Raw genomic sequence first — 20,381 nt, forward strand, 5'->3', positions numbered from 1 at the left:
TTTTTACTTATTTATTTTATTTTTTTTATTTTAGTATGTATGAGATCATTCATCAATATTACCTATTGCCCACAACTATGTGGCAGATTGTAATATCTACCAATAAATAAATCTATCAATAAAAAATAAATTTGAAACCAGTATTTCGCCTTAAAGGACATTCGGGAAATTCGGCTTTCCAACGGTTCTATTAACGTAGGAATTGGATAAAATGCAGAGGAGTTATGAAGAATAGTCGCCGGAGGAAAAAAAAATCCTCTTGATATTTGACAGTTTGAGACGAAACTACAACGAATACGAAATGCTATATTCTACAAAAAAAAAATTGCTGACATACTTTAGCCCGAGCCAAATTATGTTTTTATAATTTTTCTTAAATGTATTATATCTTAATAGAATCAGTAATGCGTTTTTCTTATTCCTTGGTAATATCAGAATCGATTAGTGTACAATAACAGTGAAAAAAACTTGCTTTCTGAGCTACGAGCCAAAAACACTTAATTTTGTTTATAACTTTTTTTTCCTACTGGAAAATCCGGAGATTTTATTATCTTTAAACCTACCTATGGTAGGAGGGAACATTTTGAGAAAAAAAAAACCACATGTAAATCGGTCCAGTAATGCAAAAGTTTATTGTGGACAAAGATTCGACCATTCCCTTTTATATATATATATTGTTCTGGGATCCCCCCTTATAAAATACAATTTTCTTGGTACTAATTACATTTTAATAATTTCTCTATTATATATTTTTGTAAAACAAACCGAAAGGAAAAAAAAAAACATTCTTGAACTAAAATAAAATACATAAAATTGGATAGAATAAAATATTTATCATTAAGTAACATGAAATACATATCATTGATTTTTGTGATTTAGTGTTTATATTTAGAAGTTGTAGTTTCAGTGTAATCTCCTATTTCTGTGATTAGAGGGTTAAATTAGTTGGGGCATACTGGAAGAAATTATGTACCACATTATATATGTAATCCTGTACGGTGTCTATATTGAATCCAGAGTGCATTTTAGATATTCTGGTGTAATATTGACAGTTATTAACGATTCTGAGATATTTGTTTTGAAATACTTGTAGTATAGCTCCAGAAAGGGCAGGCAAAAGATAAGATAGTTCTTAGTACTGCTTTATATATTATCAATTTGTTTCGACCGGATAATTTTGATATAAAATTTTCCTTGCGTTTTCCAATTTGGAATTGATGTGGTGGTTAAATAATAGTTTGCTGTCTAAAGTCATTCCTGAGTAATTAACTGTTTTGGCAAAAGGGACAGTGGTATTATTTTATCTGATTTATCAATATTTAAAACCAATCCCCATTTTTAAGGTATTTAAGTTTTTTAAAATCATCTTTTGAACTATTAACAATTGTATCAATACTGTATGAAGACGTATAAATCGTTGTATCATAGACAAAAAAAATTCTATATCAACCTTTTTGAATTTTGGCTAATCATTTATGAAGAGATTGCTTTCAATCCAATGATGAATGCTGATTAACTAATATTTATTGTCTTATTAAACAATAGAAGAATTAACTGAAAACATAACATAAATTGTGGTTCGTGTATTATTGTAGAATTCCCAAAAAATATATCAAATCTCTTGAAATAGCAGTAAGGAACAATACAGTTAACTGGTCATTTCAAGTAAGATCAAAATAGAAAAAATCTATTGCGGCGTGAGTATCGCACAACTTTTTCTTACCGCACTGCATACGACCGAAGTATTGTGTAGATTGTAGTATGGCTCTAGCTATTTATGTGATTTGCGAAAAAGAAAATCTAAACACTAAACACAGCTTAACGAAGTCATTAAATGTGAAATTTCTGTTTCTTTAGACTTTTTGGTTTTAAGCTGTGCTGTACATAAACAGACATACAGACCATTTTGTAATACTTGGTTACCTCTTACGGGTTTATCTATAAATCCGTGAAACTATGTAAAAAAAAAAAAAAATAAATACAAAAGGTCGGGCGGTTTTTTTTTAATATGCTATTTGAGTTTGTATTAAAAATAAAAATATAAATTAGCGACCTGACGGTTGGAGGTTTATTTTCTAATGTTGTATGACTGTTTTTTATTTATTTTTTTAGAAGGAGAAATTTAAGTCCTTATAGAACTCTGAATGATAAATTGAATAGCATAGTTTTTCCAAAAACAACATTTTTTTTTTCAAAATTACCATTATAAGATATTTTGGCGAACTATGGAAACTATCATTCTAACTATCTCTTTGTCTATTTCAATATCTCACTTCTAATGTTTAAGAAATCTTCAAAATTAATTTAATGGCTATTTTTCCATATTATTTTTGTCTATGAGTTATCAGATAACATCATCTAATACGGTTAAAATGACATAATAATGATTACTGTATAATATATAAATGTATATAGATATAGGAGGAATAGGATATTTTGGAAAGTCAGGAAATAATCAGTATCAAACTAGTGGTGATATTGGCTTACAATCCTTTTGAGGTATAATATTATAACATAATAATGTTTTTCGTGTGGCTGATGGTTTCCAAGATATTGAGAATGTAATGCAAAATATGTTTTGTTTTTTATTTGGCTTAGTCATTGTTGTAAGTTGCAAAGCCATACCCATGTTCGAAACTGGGGGGGGGGGGAAGGGGCAAGCCATGGCCAGTCAGGTTGTGACATTTCAGCACGAAAAAGTAGAATAAAACAGAAATTTTAAGAAAATTATATATAATTATAGCAGGGCTTTGTTAGTTATTACAATTTACTTTAAAAAAATACTTTTTATTAAAATAATAGTGTTTTTTTTTTCATTTCTAGCGGAGCAGTTGCCTTTCGCAGGGTATCCCCACGGTCAAAAATGAATTTTTTTTTTATTAGAATAAGTTTTTAAATATTAATATTTTTCTCCGCAAATGTAATCATTCATTCGTTCTTGCGACGACTGCATCAATCTTTAATTCGAGTTGGTTGCACGACTAACCGACATCCTCAAACATGTCCGAGATACATTCTCAGTGATGAAAACCAAACGAATTTCCCATAGCATTATCTAATGCCCGTTGACAGTTTATGACAGCCTGTACAGATACTGTTTAAAAAACGAAATGGATCTATCGTAAAGGAGATAGAGCGAGAGGTTCTGTAACTCCATTCATGGGTCCGTCACAATAATCCTTATCACCTCTACGTCAGAGCACAAGGTTGTTGAGATATCGGTTCGTGTCCTCAGTGTGTTCTGATAACTATCTCCGCTTATTTGCGCTCTGATATTTCTGTGTATTGCGCCACACTACTTTATCTCTATTGGTGAGCCTTGTGCGAATTTAGTGAGTGCATTTTGTGTTGAGAGGAGTCGGGGGATCGCCGGCCTTCGGGGGGTAAGTAATTTATTATATATATAAACATTTTAATTATCTGTATCAGGCCGTATTATATACAAGTTGCAAAATATAGTGCAATATGGTGGCCAATATTTGACAATGGAGCAATATGGCTGCGGTGCATTATGACAACCAGAGTTGGGCAAAAATAAGCTATAGTTGAAACTAATTGCTAATTTTTGCCGAATTCCGCTGCCAAATAATATAGAAAAATCTGGTACGGTGTGCGCATCACACAACTTTCACTTACCGCCCTACATACGTCATTAGGTTTGTGTAAATTGGTTGGCTCCTGTGTCGATTATGTGGTTTCCAATAGGAAAAAATATATACAACCATGTAAAGACCAAGGAAGGCAAAATATTTTTATATTTGCTATAACAAAAAATCGTATTTTAGCGTTTCTCGAAATAAAAATAATGACAGATTTATTCTTGCTAAAATTTCGACATTTTAACTATAACACGAAGATGTTATGCAATCGGGAAATATCGTGGGGTTTCGACTTTTCCCGTTCTAATAGGTTTTCTCACTATTTTCACTGTTTTTCTCCTTTAGTTGAAAAAAAAAATTAAAGACAATTAGAAACAATTTTTTTTTTAATCAGGATTTAAGGCATTTCCAGGAGGATTCGGAGATTAAAGACTATTCAATTGTAAGTTATACACCATTTTCAATCAAAATCGTTGAAGCTGTTTTCGAGAAAATCGTAAAAATGTGAAAAATCGTTTATATAAAGTTCGCCTAAAATATGCAAGTTTTGTTTTGCACTACATGGTTTTGCATTTTGCGAGACTTGATTTTTTGAACTCAGGGGGCATCAAAACATGCAATTTCATTGAAAATTCGAATTCAAAATTGTACACGATCGTAATACTTTTCGTTAATATATATGCCATTTATAGATAAGTGAAAGCAGTAAATATAATTAATTCATACGCGAATTTAATTTTCATTATTTAATGTATATCTTCTTTTCGGGTTTTAGAGTAAAAACTAGCTAGTATCAGTCTAGAACATCATCTCTAATATTATTTGTTTCAAAAAAAATATATTTAATATGTTGAGAGTGCTGTATAAGTCTCAATTGGATTGTCTTACAGCCTGTAGAAAATATTGAAATTCTTTTTGCCTAATATTTTGAATGTCTCCTAAATAAGCCCTTTAACCTACTCTGAAATTAATTTTTTTTGTTGGAAGAACCACTTCGATTTCAAACCGTCCTATAGTTTGCAACCTGTAGAATATAACCTGATTTTGCCATTGTATCAACCTCCTTAGATATAAATGCGATATTATTATTAAAATGAGGATTATTTATAATATTAACAGTTTTCTTTCATTTATCTTAATCTTCTTTATCCGCATATATTAAACTGCTGAAGTTTTTACCTCGCCATCTCCTTTATTAACTCCACACTCAACTATTTCTACATACAATAAATTTTAATTTTAATTTATTTTAGAGTAGTTCATTTCAGAAAAGCATTGCTCTGAGGTTTGTTATTTGTTTCAACTAATGACGTAAGGCTATTTCGAAATATGCAATGACAGAGCGAAATTTTAATTTTGCGATTACGTTGGGATTATAAAGATATTGTTGAAATTAATTACTTAAAGTTTAATTATAATTTCAATTTTTTGTTTAAATTAAACTTGATAGTTCAATACAATTTCTATCAAATTAAAAAAATTAAAATCTGTACCACTACAACTCATGGGTCAGGGGCTCAATACATCGCAAGAAAGTTCAGTTACTAGACCAACGGTTGTGCAAGGAAGTGATTTGGTCACAATCACGCTCGGCTGCCAGAATTTTACCCGATTAAGGGTATCAAATTTATGAAGCTGGGTGGACCCTAGGAGGGCTCCAGAACCCACAGGGTCGACTCATGGCTACAGTGTAACGGAAAACAATTTTCTGCTTCGATTCGAACCCGGGTGCTTAATTGAATTAATTAATTTCTCCTTTTTTTTTTGTGATAATACAATCTGCCACAATTAAGGGCAATAAATAATAACGTTCAAAGTATTTATTTATATTATATATTCAGAACAATGGACAAATATAAATATATAATAAATGATAACAATATAAACCTAAATAAATAAAATAAAAGCACAACATTTTTCTTTTAATATTAAATTAGATAAAACTATATAAGTCTTCATATGGAGATGAAAATAAAAAACATTGATTGAAATATAGTAATAATCATAGAGATTTTTTATTTTATTTGAACTTAAGAGATTCTGGTTCACTTTTATGAATATTTGGATTATTAACAACACTTTAATGGAAAAATTTGAGAACCTTTCCTCTATTTATTGAACATAATAACTTTCCCCTGATAGTGTTATCTCAAAGAGCTCTATAAAATATAAAAAATAATTGAAAGAAATATGAAGCTTATGTACATTCCTACTTTAGGGGTATTCATGATGTTGTGTTAAATGTAAAATGTTTTACCAGGTTAAATATTGTAAGTATACGATTGTGGGCAGCCCTAGTTAAAGTCTTCTTAAATGCATAAGAGCTCCCAGCGGATTTTCTTAGCAACTTGTTTATAACCTTTCTTTTTAAAACTTAATGCTATTGTTTACTTCTAAGTTTTGATTAAAGTAATTTATTACAACATGCCTAAATTGAGTGAAAAGTGAAAGTTTGGCTACCGAGCGTCTTGTTGATATTCTAACTTGTAAGAGAATTTATATGAGCTAATTGACAACTGTCATTACATTATCATTGTAATCCATTGCTTTATTTGTTATAAAAACATTCAACACAAACTATAAGCAACTAACCTATCAAGACAACAGACAAAATGGTGACGACCTGGTCTGTTGCGTGACGTCATTCTTCATTTAACAGACCTAGTAACAGACTCTCAACCATGTTATATGTTATATCGTTTTAACATGAAAAAAGTAGGATATATTTCTTGTTTTAACATGAGTTTTTCCATTTAACATGTTAAACTAAAGATCATGAATACTTATATCGAGAATGAAATGGAGAACAAGTGGGAAAATCAGCTGTTTCCTTATGTTTGTTTGAAATAATACTCATTTTGACTTTAAACATAGAAGCTGAAATGTTTTATTACTTGAAGAAAGTAAACTTATAGAATAATATTTATCAAATTTAATTCATTTACTTTTAATATTATAATAATCAATATTATTTTATATTCTATTATTATTTTTGTAACATAATTCTTAGTTTTGATTGGTATCATATAGTGTAGAAACATTATATTATTAGAAATAAATCGGAGATTGACCGTTTCTGTGCATAAAAGATGTGATATAAATATGTTGAAATAAAAAGTATGTGTAATATTTTTTTAATGAAATCGACCAATAAAATGTTTGGTTGTTTTTCCTTTTGTTTTTTGTTTGACAATTAATAATTTTAAATGCTAGAAAGAAATGGTTTTGGTTCAATTTAATTGTCTTTATTTTTTTGTTTGTTTTTTCTACTTGTATTCACCGAACTTGAATCACTCAACCTTGAAACCTACTCTCAAAGTTAAGTTGGTGACATACTTTTTAAAGTGCCGTTTTTTTTTAATGTGTTGATAATGAGACTGTTTATTTAGCTATTATGAATTTTCAATTTATCTCTCTTCTGGGAATCGACATTATCTTTTAATTTAGTTCAAATTAAAACTTATACATTTGAACTTTAATATGGCGTGATTTCGTATCAATACGTAATCTACAAAAAAATATATAGTTCTTCTAATAATCTATGTTAATAGTTTCCTTATTTAATTATCGCTTTATTTTATTGTTATACTTTCCTGTTAACATGAAACTAATATTTGATATTCGTCTCTGTGACAAAACTAGTCAATCAGGTTTGAACCTGTATAATTTTAAGAGCAAATGACAAATCTTTATCTTTTTAATTTTAAACAAGTGCATTTATGAGTAGTATATTGTGAAATGTAAAATTAATACTTTATTTCACGTATTATTTGATCTTTTTTTATCTATTTTATTTAAAAAATATATTAACTCTATTTCTTTTTCTGTTTACAGGTATGGAATATATTTGGCTGTGAATATATAAGGTACTTTTTATTTTAGCTTTATGCGTAATTTTCAATGTTCGATTATAAGTAGTTTACTATATATTTTATATTTTCCCATCGGTAGTAAGCCCTAAATAAGAGGCATATATTTAAATAATTTATGCATAGACCATGCAAAAAGCATATTATATGCATACAATATTGCATTAACATTGGTTATTTGTAATTACAAAAAAATATATATATAGCAAATAATTTACAAAAGAAAAGAAATACCATAAAACAAAACAAATAAGAGTGAGAAAATTCAAAATAAATTAGTAATAATATATAAAATACCATTCTGTACGAAGAATAAACTAATATAAAAAATAAATAAATAAAAAAAAAATTAAATAAAATAGAATACAATTAAAAAAAAAAACAGGTGCTTTTAAAGTGCCTAGCTATATAAGAGTATTTTTCTTAAAAATTCATTATATTTATAATAATAAATATGTTTAAATATTGTTGACAATTAGAATGTATTAATAAATAAGATCGGTTTGCACAATCCAAGTTGTCTATGATTTAAAGAATCTTCCACTTTATGACAGGAAAGTTGTAACCTACTCTTTTTATGTCTGTCTATTCGTTTGTACTGTGTGAATTTTCGGTTTGCATAGAGATTCTTGTTTTAGTAATTAAAACATACAGTTTGGCAAGTTGCATGAACTGCTTGAAAAAAAAAAATTGAGCATACTCTATAAATTCTGATTTTTATTTATTTTTTATCTTTGTATATCATTGTATTGTATATATTTTTTTATTATTGTATATTTTACATCATGTTTTGATATCACTTAAACCTTTATGTAAACTTAGATTATACAGTTTCCAAATCTGCTGTTGTTAACTAATTAGTACTTGGATATTTGGAATTGACCGTCCATATAATAAGGTAGGTGGCCCACCTAAGATTTGAACGGCTGTTACTCACTCAGTATCCAATTAATTAGCCTGAACTTTCTCACAGCTAGAATAATCTATCTCCTTTCAAAATAAAATATGAAAATCAATTTAGAAGGCAGTTTAGGAGGAATTTTGGCCGTTCACCCAAACAATTATCAACAGAACATATTCATATCTGAGGTCCAAAGTATGACTTACACAGTCAACTTTATTTTCTTTTGGCTTGGATATAGAAGTAAATTGTGTCCTCTCAGAGTACGCCTAGGGGCCCCGAACAGATCACCTACCTTGTAGAATGATATTCCTTATTTCTTCACTCTCAATGCATTTTTTAATTACCTTTCTGTCTATTTTCCCTTTTTGTAACTGTTAGAGAAGCCATTTGCACAGAAAAACACAGATAATAAACAATCAATTACTAACAAAACAGTATTGCTATGATGAAAAATGTGCTCGAAAAGCACAGTAAATAAAGGGTGTCTTTGTATAACCTATCTAGAAATCGGCAGACTATATTAGGGTAAAAATGAAATAAGAATAAAACCCTAGTAATGTCCTGAAAGTAGAGATCCTTTGCTACTGAAATCACCTACAGGTTCCCATTTAGCTCAAATTTATCATTCACAAGAAACATGAGAGCTCAAAATTGTGAAGACGTGTGTCCTTTGACTCGTGTACCGTAGAACCCATTCCAGAAACTTCCTGTCATGATGCCTTGTCTACGTATAGAAAAATTCTAACTTGTTTTTTTATTTATCCCATCTTTGTATTTTTTTTCAGCACCACAATAAGCCGTAGGCCATGTTCGGTTCATCCACCATACATTTTGTTGAAAATTCGGCAAAATATAAAGAACTTCGACAATTAAAATTTACAAAAAAAAAGAAGAAGGATTTAGATTACCATCGGATATTTTGAAAGTATTATTAACGTTAGTCACGTTTCAAATAAGCTAGTTACATTACAAGAGCAGGAGAGACAAAAGGCAGTTATTTCACTCTAATTTTTTATTACTTTAATGAACACTATGTATAATTACTAGTCAAAACTGATGAGTCTGCCAAGTATAGATAGGGGAATAAAAAATGGCGGCTGTTTCAAAACGTTAAAAAAAAATTTTCATTTCATTTAGAGCTCTATATCTTCAAAACTACCTACAACACTAGAAAATCTAAGAGAACATCATTTAAAGTAGAGTAACTTTTTTTAATACAACTATTTACATTACACAGTTCCCGAAATATAGATTTAGAAAGGAACATTTCATTAAAAATTTACTAAAAAATCATTTGTTTGTGATATATTTAGAGAGATCTATATCTGAGGAATTATAGGACGTACAGATGTCTGTAGCACTCAAATTAAAGCTAAATACTCAAGTTAAATGTACTTGAAAGTAATTTCTAACGTCTTCGTAGGAGTAGTTTTATTTTATGATATTTGACAAAATATATGAACCAAATATTAATTTTTAGTTGTTCGGAAAATGTTTTTAATTTTTGAAAAATTATATCTCTGGAACCTTAAGACATATATATGTCTTCCAACACTCAAAATAAAGGCAATTTGACTTTCTACAAAGTAGTTTATGTCATGTATTTTCGTAAGGAAATTAGTTTTTATTATATTCACATATAAATATAACTTCATTTCAAGTGCAAAAAATTTTGTCAAAAATACTATAAATCAATTTATTTGAACAAATATCATAAAAATTACTACTCCTACGAAGATAGACGTCAGAAATTACTTTAAAGCACATTAAATTATCATTAATTTTAGTGGACATCTGTTCGTCGAATGGTTTTGAGATATAGATTTCTCAAAATAAATTAACTAACTTATGATTTTTTGGTGCATTTTTTTTTTTATGAAATGTTAACATTTAAATAGTTTTATCTCGGGGAACTATTAAACGTAAATAGCTTTATTAAGGCTCGTGTTTTAATAACTGCCTTTTTTTCTTCTCTTGGGCTCTTGTACAATTGTTGAGCATCGTAATGCAGACCACACTGTCTTCAAATAATTCTATAAGCTTCACAATCAATTCTACCAGTGACTAATGAACTCTTGAATAGCTATATTCAAACTTAGTTTTTTTTCTTTCGTAACTTAAAATTAAAAAAATAATACTGTCTTTACAACACATGATAAAAGCAGATATAATCAAACTATTGCGATAAGACATAAGAATAAAATCAGCTGTATATGCCACGCGACAGAACTTGAACCATATTTTAAAATACCTGCATGCCAGACTATTTTTGGTTAACCTCATTTCTAATTTTTCCCACCTCTTGAAATTCAGCAGGCTGAAACGCATTCAAACAATTTGGAAGTGGCTAAAAAATAAAAATGCAATTGTGTTGGTAAAAGTTTTTTTTTATAAATTTGAATTAACAATTAAAGTGGAAATTATTACAAATATTAAAAATTATTGAAATAAATATTGTATTTAAAATTTTTGGGACAAACTGCAACGTTCTTCCTCAGTTACACATGCATTTCTCTCGATCCAAATAAGTGGAATACACTTGCAGTTGCATTGATTTAGAAATAAATTACATCACTCAAAATTATATTACAGTATGAAACATCGGTGTGAATCATTAATTCGAAGCAAGGAGGCACAGCACCCAACTAATATAATTCATTTTTTAATATTCAATATAATTGAAAAAATTGAAATTATATTCGAATAAAGTTTTTTACTCATGTTTCGTGCAGGTCTCATCCTCCCCTTTCCCCCAAAATAAAATATAAATAAGGATTTTTTTTTTAAGTGGCACACTTCGATATTTGAGATTTTAAGAGCTCTAACGTTTCTTAGAGACAACCGAAAAATTATTTTCAAATTATTACTTTATTACCTCCTCACATAATACCAATATTTTTGAACATATCTCAACCATTGAGTAGTCACAATTCATTTAAAATGTCTTTCTTTTAATTAAAGGCAAATTACTCTTGCCATATTGTCTTAAAAAAATTATTATCAAATTAGTTTTAATTAAGTTTTGGGAGCGCGGTAGCCTCGGGGTAAAGCGCATGGCTACTAACTCTAAGGACTCGAGTTCGAATCCGGCTGGGCAGAAAATTGTTTTCTTTTAGACTGTAGCTGTGAGTCAACTCCTGTGGGTTCAGGAGCCCTCCTGGGATCTACCAAGCCTCTTAAATTGTGTAACAATCTGGCAGTCGAGCGTGATTCTGACCAAATCACCTCCTTACACAACCGTTGGCCTAGTAACAGTACTCCTTAATAAAGTACTGCACTCCTGACTCTTCATGGGTTTTAGCGGTACAGATTTTAATATTAATTCAATTAAGTTTTATAAAATGGATATTCGCTTACAACCAACACAATCTCAATACAAAAACTACGCTTTAATTTTTTTTTCTACTAACTGTTTCCTACTAGCAACAATAAAACCTACCTTCAACGAGTTGGGACTCAGTTATCACTTGATCACTGAGCTTAATTTATTTACAATTTAATTAACATTCATTTTTACTTGTTGCTTATCATTTAATATTATTTAAAATATGATTATTGTATTTTATTATATATACATTTTTGTACATATGCAACAGTAGTATAAAAGAAAAAACAATAAATGGATGATGGTCTGGGTGTTTCGTTTCGCCCCACGTTGAAGGGCTTCGTCAGGGCTAAACAAGATACTAACACTTAACATAAGTAAAAAAGTAAACGATAAGTTAAAAGAGTACCCAACGAAGAGTAATAATGATAAAATAAAAAATAAAATGTTATGGGCAATAAATGAAAACGGAAGCAATAAAGTACAAACTAAGAGATGGAAAAAGAGGGATAGGAATAAAATAAAGAATAAAGAAAGAAAATGAACGAGACAGAAAACGAACCTGTTTGACAAAAATCAACCGTTTTTATTGTGAGGAGTAAGAAGTAGGGATTTGCAATTGAGTACGTTACATTTGAAAATAATTTTAAAGTAAACAGTGTAGAAAATCAATGGAAATATTAAAATTAGGTAATCAATAAATGCTAATATACATAATAGGGGGGGGAGATAATATATTAAAATAAAAAAAAAAAATATAAATGTACCCTGATGGAAAACACAAGGAAAAACAATTTCCCCATCCAATCCAAATACAATGCATTTATGTAATATTCATTTTGTTTTTGAAGTTATACGACAAGGCCAATTGGCCTGGAAAATAATTTATTTATTCATTCATTCATTTTCAATGAATTGTGACTATTCAATGATTCAGGTATGTTTAAACACATTGGTATTATCTGAGGAGGTAATATAAATAATTTTTAGGTTGTCTCTCTGATAATGAACAAGGGCCGAAACGTTGGACGTTTTGTAATAAAGAATAAATTGGATTATTTGTAGTTGGAGTTATTATTACTGTAAACCACTCTCAAACAATTAATTAATGATTATATTAAATTAGTAGGCTGTTTATTTGTACGACATATCATAAATTTCGATTGTGGGAGCTGTAGACTTAGTCCTCCCTAACCTGCCTTCTCTTCCACTCATTGAAGCTCTGATCCCTCGCCTTTCTGCTTGTTGTTTGGAGGACTTCCTTTCAGATCTGGGGGGTTCTAGGCTTCAATGCCACAGTAGAGAACAGGATTTATTTCGTCATTGTACACCCTCAAGCTATGTTCTCGAGAAAGGGAGGTAGGGTATATTCACCATTGTTAGTCTATTTCTTTGATTTGTTATACTGCCCAATCCAGTCTGTCATTACCTACATTGCTACTTTGTTGTATTTTACATATTATGAAATTTTACATATAAGTGGAAATAGTCTTTTTGTCAAAAAAAATTGTTGACGAATTGATATAAGCTGAGAATATCGGAGTCCGAAATCGTTTTCTTTTTTTATCTTCACTATGTATTTTGGGGTGTAATTATTATTATTTTTATAATTTACTTATAGTTATTTACAACTGAATTCATTTTGCCAAATATCATGAAAACTATTACAACTACGAAGATAAATATAATAAACTCCTTTATAGTACATTAAATGCTGCTAGACACCTGTACGTCTAATGATTCCTGAGATGTGGATCTCCCAGTATTAATTCATTAACCATACATTTGTTATGAAATGTTATTTTCTGCAATATAATATATAATCTCGAAAACTATTGGACGTAAATAGCTCTTATAGGGCTCATATTAAAACAAATTTACTCAAATTTAAATTATGTTCAATTAGGTTTTCGAATGTTGTAGATAGTTTTAATGATAATTTTAATGAATAAAAAAAATTGAACGTTTTGAAACAGCCGGCATTTCAGCAGGTTGTGTTATCAGACTGGCAGATTCCCATTCCTTTATTGGCAATGCAATACAAACTCCAAAAAGTGTTATCAACGTTTTCATCAGCTTTAGCGCACTTGCTCAGCCTCCACTGGCTCAGTACCAGTGATGCGGCGAGAGAGATGCGCTGAGATCTTTTGAGCTCTGTTCTACCCCTCACACGTGGGGGATATAGTGGGCTCAGGGATCCTCAGTGTAGCAGATTGTAATATCTATCAATTAAATAAAGTTTTAAAAAATACAAAAAAAAAAAAAAAGAAAACAAAAAACATTTTCTTCAAGTAATTTTGATTTTTTTTGCACGGGTTCTTGGACTCTAAGAGCTAAGGATAATCTTGATACTCAGAATATGTGAGTGGGTGTAGGCGAGTCATGATAAATTCCTCAGAACTTTAATTTATATTCTAGACTCGATTCTTTCGAAGAATATTTCGTGGGTCGCTAGAATTGAATTTGTCTTGATTGTTCTTGTGATCTCTATGGAAGTCTAGAATTATGTTTTTCGATTTACAGAGGAATAAGATATAATTGGGAGATTCTAAAACAATTTTCAGAAACTAATATTTAATCTTTCACCGTATTAGGCATCATCAAAACAAAAAAAATGTAATTATTATTATTAAGTTCACATTTGAGATAGTACATCTCACACCTGTAGAAACCTGAAAGAGATAGTACAGAACTTTACAAAGACAATTGAACCTGGGAGATTGCAAACTCTTTAAGTCTAAATTTGGGCAGAAATGAGCTATTGGTTTGAAGCTGCTCCATAATGCACCAATACTCAGAAAGCTATTTCAGAGTACTTAAAGAGATCGTTTACGGCAAGAACTTTTCTCTTCATCCTATAAATATTCGTTGGCTGAGATTAATATATTTTTTATTTACATGATTTAACTCAAATTAATGTAAATTATAATTTATAACTTATGGGTAAAGACAAATAAATTTAACAAAATACAATTTTTCTAATTGAATTTGTAGATTTTTCGATAAAAAAATGTTAATAATTGAGTACGGAGAAACATCAGTTTATTTCTTTATTTTGTTTTTACCCATTTCCATTTATTTATATTGTTGCTGCTCAGGATAGAGTACATAAGGATGTTGAAACAAATAAAAAGTTCTGAGGCATAATTTTATATTGTTTTTAGTAAGAACCACACCAGTTATTGACATGTGCCAATTATTGACAGGTCAACCTTTTTTTAAAAATTAATACCTCGGTGCCAACAACGGTTTCAAAATTGGTGGCCGTAGTAAGCTGAGGTTTTAGCTTACACCAGGCACCAATTGTTATTAATATGTACCAAATGTTGACAGGTCAACCTTTGTTTTTAAATATTAAGAGTTTGGTGCCAACAATCGTTTCATAATTTTGCCAATTTTGAAACAGTTGTTGGAACCATACTCCTTATATTTAAAAACAAAGGTTGACATGTCAATAATTGATACATGTCAATAACTGGTGCACTTACCTTATTAGAGTTATTTGTTAGTTTTACTTTGGAACCAATGAGGAAATGCCATTATTTCATCTCTGTTTTCTGTCATATTAAAATTTTGTTTTAAATCTTGTAATATTGTGTTATAATAGTGTTAAGTTAATCTGTAATTATAGAATTAAAACGTATTATTAAATACAAATTACAAATTATTTTATTTAAACTATTAAAACCAGTCTTAAAAAAGTGAAAATATTATATATAGAATAAAAATCATTCCAAAGGAATAACTTAGTGAGAAATTTAGGAGGGAGGATTAATTTTCCTAAAATCTAGTTGCCACCAGCGCTACCAGTCTCACCTTCTTATCTCTATTCATTATTGAGATAAAAATCAGAGTTAAAATCAAATCTTAGCAGTGACGTAACCTATTTCTCATCTTTTTTCACCATTTTCTGAATTTACAATGAATTTCCTACAAGATTGTGAACAATTTGTAGTACAATTATGCAATCGTAGCAAAGCAAACAAGTCAAAACTATAATTGAAAGATATAATAAAAAGGTAAAAAAAGAGAATAATTTCCTGAAATACTAGGTTTGATAAAGCATAATTTTATTAGCTTTCCAATGGTATGCTCTATGTAAAGCAATTTCATTTTTGAAGAGAAATTGAGTTTATGTGATCAGAAAAATATTTTATACCTACAATAAGAGTTCATGGTATTATTTTTCGTTCTAGTTTTTCTATCCTGTATCTAGGTTCCCCTAAGACTGCTATAATTAATTTTAAATTAATAAGCTCATAATTTCTTTTTTAGGTATTTTATATACCAATCAAGATTTATGGTTTTATCCTATGAGTTGGTTAACTTTGATTTTGTATTTATTGTTATTACTATAATTAATAAATTATCTACTTTTATTTATTAGCGTTAATGGTTAGGCATATTTATGTAGGTTATTACTTTACCTAAAATCCATTGAACTAAAAGATGGAAAAACTGAACGCAATTTATAAGATAGATTGTAAAAATTGTGAAAAAGTATATATTGGTGAAACATCTAAAAAAATAGAAACTAGGATTAAGCAACACATCACCAATTGTAAAAACACTAAAAATATAAATTGCACAGCTCTGGCCTATCACAGCATAAAACTGAACCACGAATTCAACTTTGAAAACCCAAAAATAATAGATACAGCACAAAATACAAAAAACAGAAGATATTTAGAAGAACAAAAAACATACAAAACACAGTAAACTATAAAACTGACACTAAACACTTAAATAAAAACATAAAAATCAGATAAAATAAACAGGTTTATGTGAAAAATAAAAAATCACTAAGTTTATAATAAATACAAAACAGGGAGGTAACCAAACAGCACACTGGACATGAGATAAGGTCCAAAGAGATAGTAGGAAATGTAGAATGATGGCTGTGCCAGAGAGAAGTGAAGATGCACAAAATAAAATATATAAGGATGAAGATTGGTGATATATAGATTTTATTATTGTTATAGGTTTTTATAGTGCATGAATATGGGACAGTGGTCCCGAAAAGTTCTACAATTGTCATGAATAAATAAATAATAACTTAATTCAAATGATGGAAGTGATTAACCTCTAAAAGAATTTAAAAAGTAATTTCGATACCAAATCGCCAATTCCTTGAAAATAATCCATAAGCTAAGTGCAAGATTTATAAATTCTTATGTCTTTATCTTATCTTTTGTAATGTAGGCATGAAACGTATACGTTAGTTGATTCCAGTCCTTTGATGGCATTGTAGCTAGACATCATTACTTCATATAAAGGTCCAGCGGCCGTTGGGTGAAGAAGGGTCAGATAAAATAAAGGCCTAGGACACTCGGAGGCAGATGTTCGCGATCCTTCAACAGCGACCCCTTTGATATTCGCGAACGACCCGTTATTGCACAAGAGATCAACCGCCTCTATGACGTCAGCTAACGGTCTAGCCTCCGCAAGGACGTCCCCACCACGTTGCCTCTCTCTAGGAGTACCAGTCCTTCCAGGGAAACCACAGTATTTATCTCTGAGGAAATTTGTAAAGGACTTTAATATCTTTAATACCAAATGGACTTGTAAAATTAGAATAACTAAGTCCATTTCAAAAGAAAAATTGAGCTATGTATTGCCTTTGCCATTAATCTAGAAGTTCGTCGTTGAAAGAATGGTGATGTATTAATAATTTTCGACCTGGTTTCGAATTTCCAAACAAATCAAGATGTGGCAGCATTATTATAAACTTTCCTTAATTGTAACGATACATTGGACACCATATATTCCATGTATGTATGATTTACATTTATACTGATGAGTTAATCATAGACCGGGAATTATATAATGAGAAGATAGTTGGGGGTGCGGCAAATGAAGAACACAAATAAGTAAAAACGTATTTATTAGTGCTAACGTCTCGGGCAGAATTTCAAGTCTTCATCAAGTACAAAAAACAAGATAACTACCAATGAACAAAAGATATCTAGAATGATTTGAAAATAACAACCATTATTGATACATAAATAGTGTTGAAAGACATGAATATTTTAAGTACTAAAAAAAGGTTAAGGCTGTATTTGAATAGTAATATTAAAATTAAGAGAAAAAATAAAAATAAAATACATATGTAAATCAAGTAAGTAAATTTATTTACAAAATAAAAATTATTTAAAATAAATTAATGAAAGAAGTGAGAAATAAAACGTATATATTATTTTTATTTTAAATAATTTTCATTTTGTACATATATTTACCAAGTAGATTTGCACATGTATTTTATTATTGGTTCTTTCCTCTTGAACCAGATATCAATCCTTTCATTATAAATTCCCTAACCATCAAAAACCCTTCACTTTCTAACCGTGCTCTTGACAATCCTCCGTGGCGCCTGAAAAGAAGATGGCTTCGAGACTTTTTACTGTAGAAATATGATTAGAGTGCTATCTATGGGTAGTTTCTTTACATGCTTTTATCGCTCTATTTTGATCTTACGTCAGATTTACTTAATGTGTTTTTATCTAAATAGCAATAAATATAAAAAGTTTTTTCCTCTTACTTAATTTAATATTACTCTTCTTAAAATACTTAAACTATTCAAGTCTTTCAACACTGTTCATGTATCTACAATGCTAGTTATTTTCTTAGTTTCTAATCATTCTGTATATGTTTTTATTCATCTTGTTTGTTCTTTGCCCTGATGAATACCTAAAATTCTGGCCGAAACGTTGGCACTAATAAATAAAAGTGTTTACTTATTTGTATTCTCCATTGGCCGCGCCCCCAACCATCTTTCTCATTATATAATCCCCGGTCTACTATTAACTCATTCCTATAAACTTATGATGATGACCATCAACGAAATTAATTTTTTAAAAAATGATATCACATGTACCTGAATAGTTAATTAAATTTCCAATTGAATGTTCTGTAGTAATAGGACGCTAAATTTTTGGTCATCTGGATCGGTCTCCTATACAACTCTTTCTTATGATGAAAAAAGTGAGTAGACCCAGCCTTCAGTTCCAGCCTTTTTTTTTCTAGCTAGTACCATTTCCACTTGACCTAATGGTGTAAGAAAGGTGAAGCATCTTACCCAAATATACTTTGGGGGAGTTGATGTGATCTAATGTTCAAAAATCTTCAAAATGTAACAATTTGAGACTTAATTGACAACAGAAACTATATACCTCGATATGACATAATTTTTTCTCTTTGACAGTACATATATTATTTTATTACCTAACAGTGTATTTAATATTCTTAAAGAGATTTAAAGAATTTAGTTCCGCCTGCATCAGTTTTCCTACTATAAATACCAGGAGAGCTCGATTATGATTGTGAATATTAGAAGAAAATATTGGGTTGTAAAAAAAGTTCGTTTTTCACGTATTGATGAATTCAATATTTCAATTTAATCCTCTTTGTGTTTATAAAATCATGTTTTCTTGGACAATAATGTTTACATATTCTAAAAAAAGATTAGTTAAGGTGCTTTTATTCATCAGTTTCAACCGAGATTCCTTATCTTTAAGTGGTGTTTTGCATGCTCTAACTAGAAGAGAAAAAAAAATTCATTTTGGTCATTTAATGATTTATTATTTCTGAAAAAAAATTAAAAAAAAAAAAAACGCTGCAAAGAAGGTTTACAAAATTTGCAGTGTGTATGGTGATGATGCCTTAGAAAAAAGCACCGTCCGCAAGTGGTTTGCTCGGTTCAGAACCGGAAGTTATGACTTGGAAGACGCAAAGCGCTGTTGATGATGACCAAATTCAAGTATTGGTCACAGACAACCCTCATTCTACGACTCGAGATTTCGAAGAAACGCTTAAAATATCTCGTGCAAGTGTCTCAAATCATTTGTGTCTCATAACACCAAAGCCATAGTTTTCCATCACGATAACGCCCGTCCTCAGGTTATTGGAGTTTTGCTGGTATGTGATCCCCCACCCACCCTATTCATCAGATTTTCACTTATTTCGGGTCCTTCAAAACTCTCTTAACGGGAAACACCTTAATTCACTCGAGGACTACAAAACGCACATAGAGGAGTTCATTGTTCAAAAATCAGAGAAGTTCTGAGAGGACGGAATTAAAAATATTACCTGCAAGATGGCAATATATAATAGATCAAAATGGGTCATATATAATTGATTTAAAATATTTGCAAGAATCTGAAGTTTTTATTGAAATCACCAGTAAAAAACGCTATGAACTTATTTTACAACCTGATATATTCAACCGAAACGGAAAAACAAGATATAAATGTTTCGACAAGGCAGTAATAGTCAAACATCAGCAAACAAAGTTATCTATCAAATACTAACAAGAGAATATATTATGTCTCAAAATATAGCTGATCAATAATAACAAGAGAATATATTGTCTGAAAATATAGCTGATCAATAATAACAAGAGAATATATGTCTGAAAATATAGCTGATCAATAATAACAAGAGAATATACTATGTCTGAAAATATAGCTGATCAATAATAACAAGAGAATATATTGTCTGAAAATATAGCTGATCAATAATAACAAGAGAATATACTATGTCTGAAAATATAGCTGATAAATAATAACAAGTGAATATATTATGTCTGAAAATATATCTGATCAATAATAACAAGAGAATATATTATGTCTGAAAATATAGCTGACCAATAATAACAAGAGAATATATTATGTCTGAAATATAGCTGA

The 20,381-nt window shown here is 29.7% G+C and overlaps 1 protein-coding gene across 5 annotated transcripts in view; it reads left to right on the forward strand.

Moving 5' to 3' along the window:
- Hr39 (Nuclear hormone receptor FTZ-F1 beta) overlaps positions 1 to 20,381 on the forward strand; it is a 179,816-nt gene that overhangs the window by 81,389 nt on the left and 78,046 nt on the right. For 3 of the 5 annotated variants that reach the window (XM_014435437.3, XM_014435438.3, XM_014435440.3), the window contains exons 1-2: positions 3,238 to 3,383; positions 7,434 to 7,465. The exons of the other annotated variants lie outside the window; for them this stretch is intronic. The gene's annotated coding sequence lies outside the window, so the exon portion shown is untranslated. Of the gene's footprint in view, positions 1 to 3,237; positions 3,384 to 7,433; positions 7,466 to 20,381 lie in introns of those variants that run through there. 5 annotated transcript variants of the gene reach the window in all.

Source organism: Halyomorpha halys, unplaced genomic scaffold (assembly GCF_000696795.3).
Source record: "Halyomorpha halys isolate HHAL.00 unplaced genomic scaffold, Hhal_1.1 Scaffold1583.1, whole genome shotgun sequence".
NCBI lineage: Eukaryota > Metazoa > Arthropoda > Insecta > Hemiptera > Pentatomidae > Halyomorpha > Halyomorpha halys.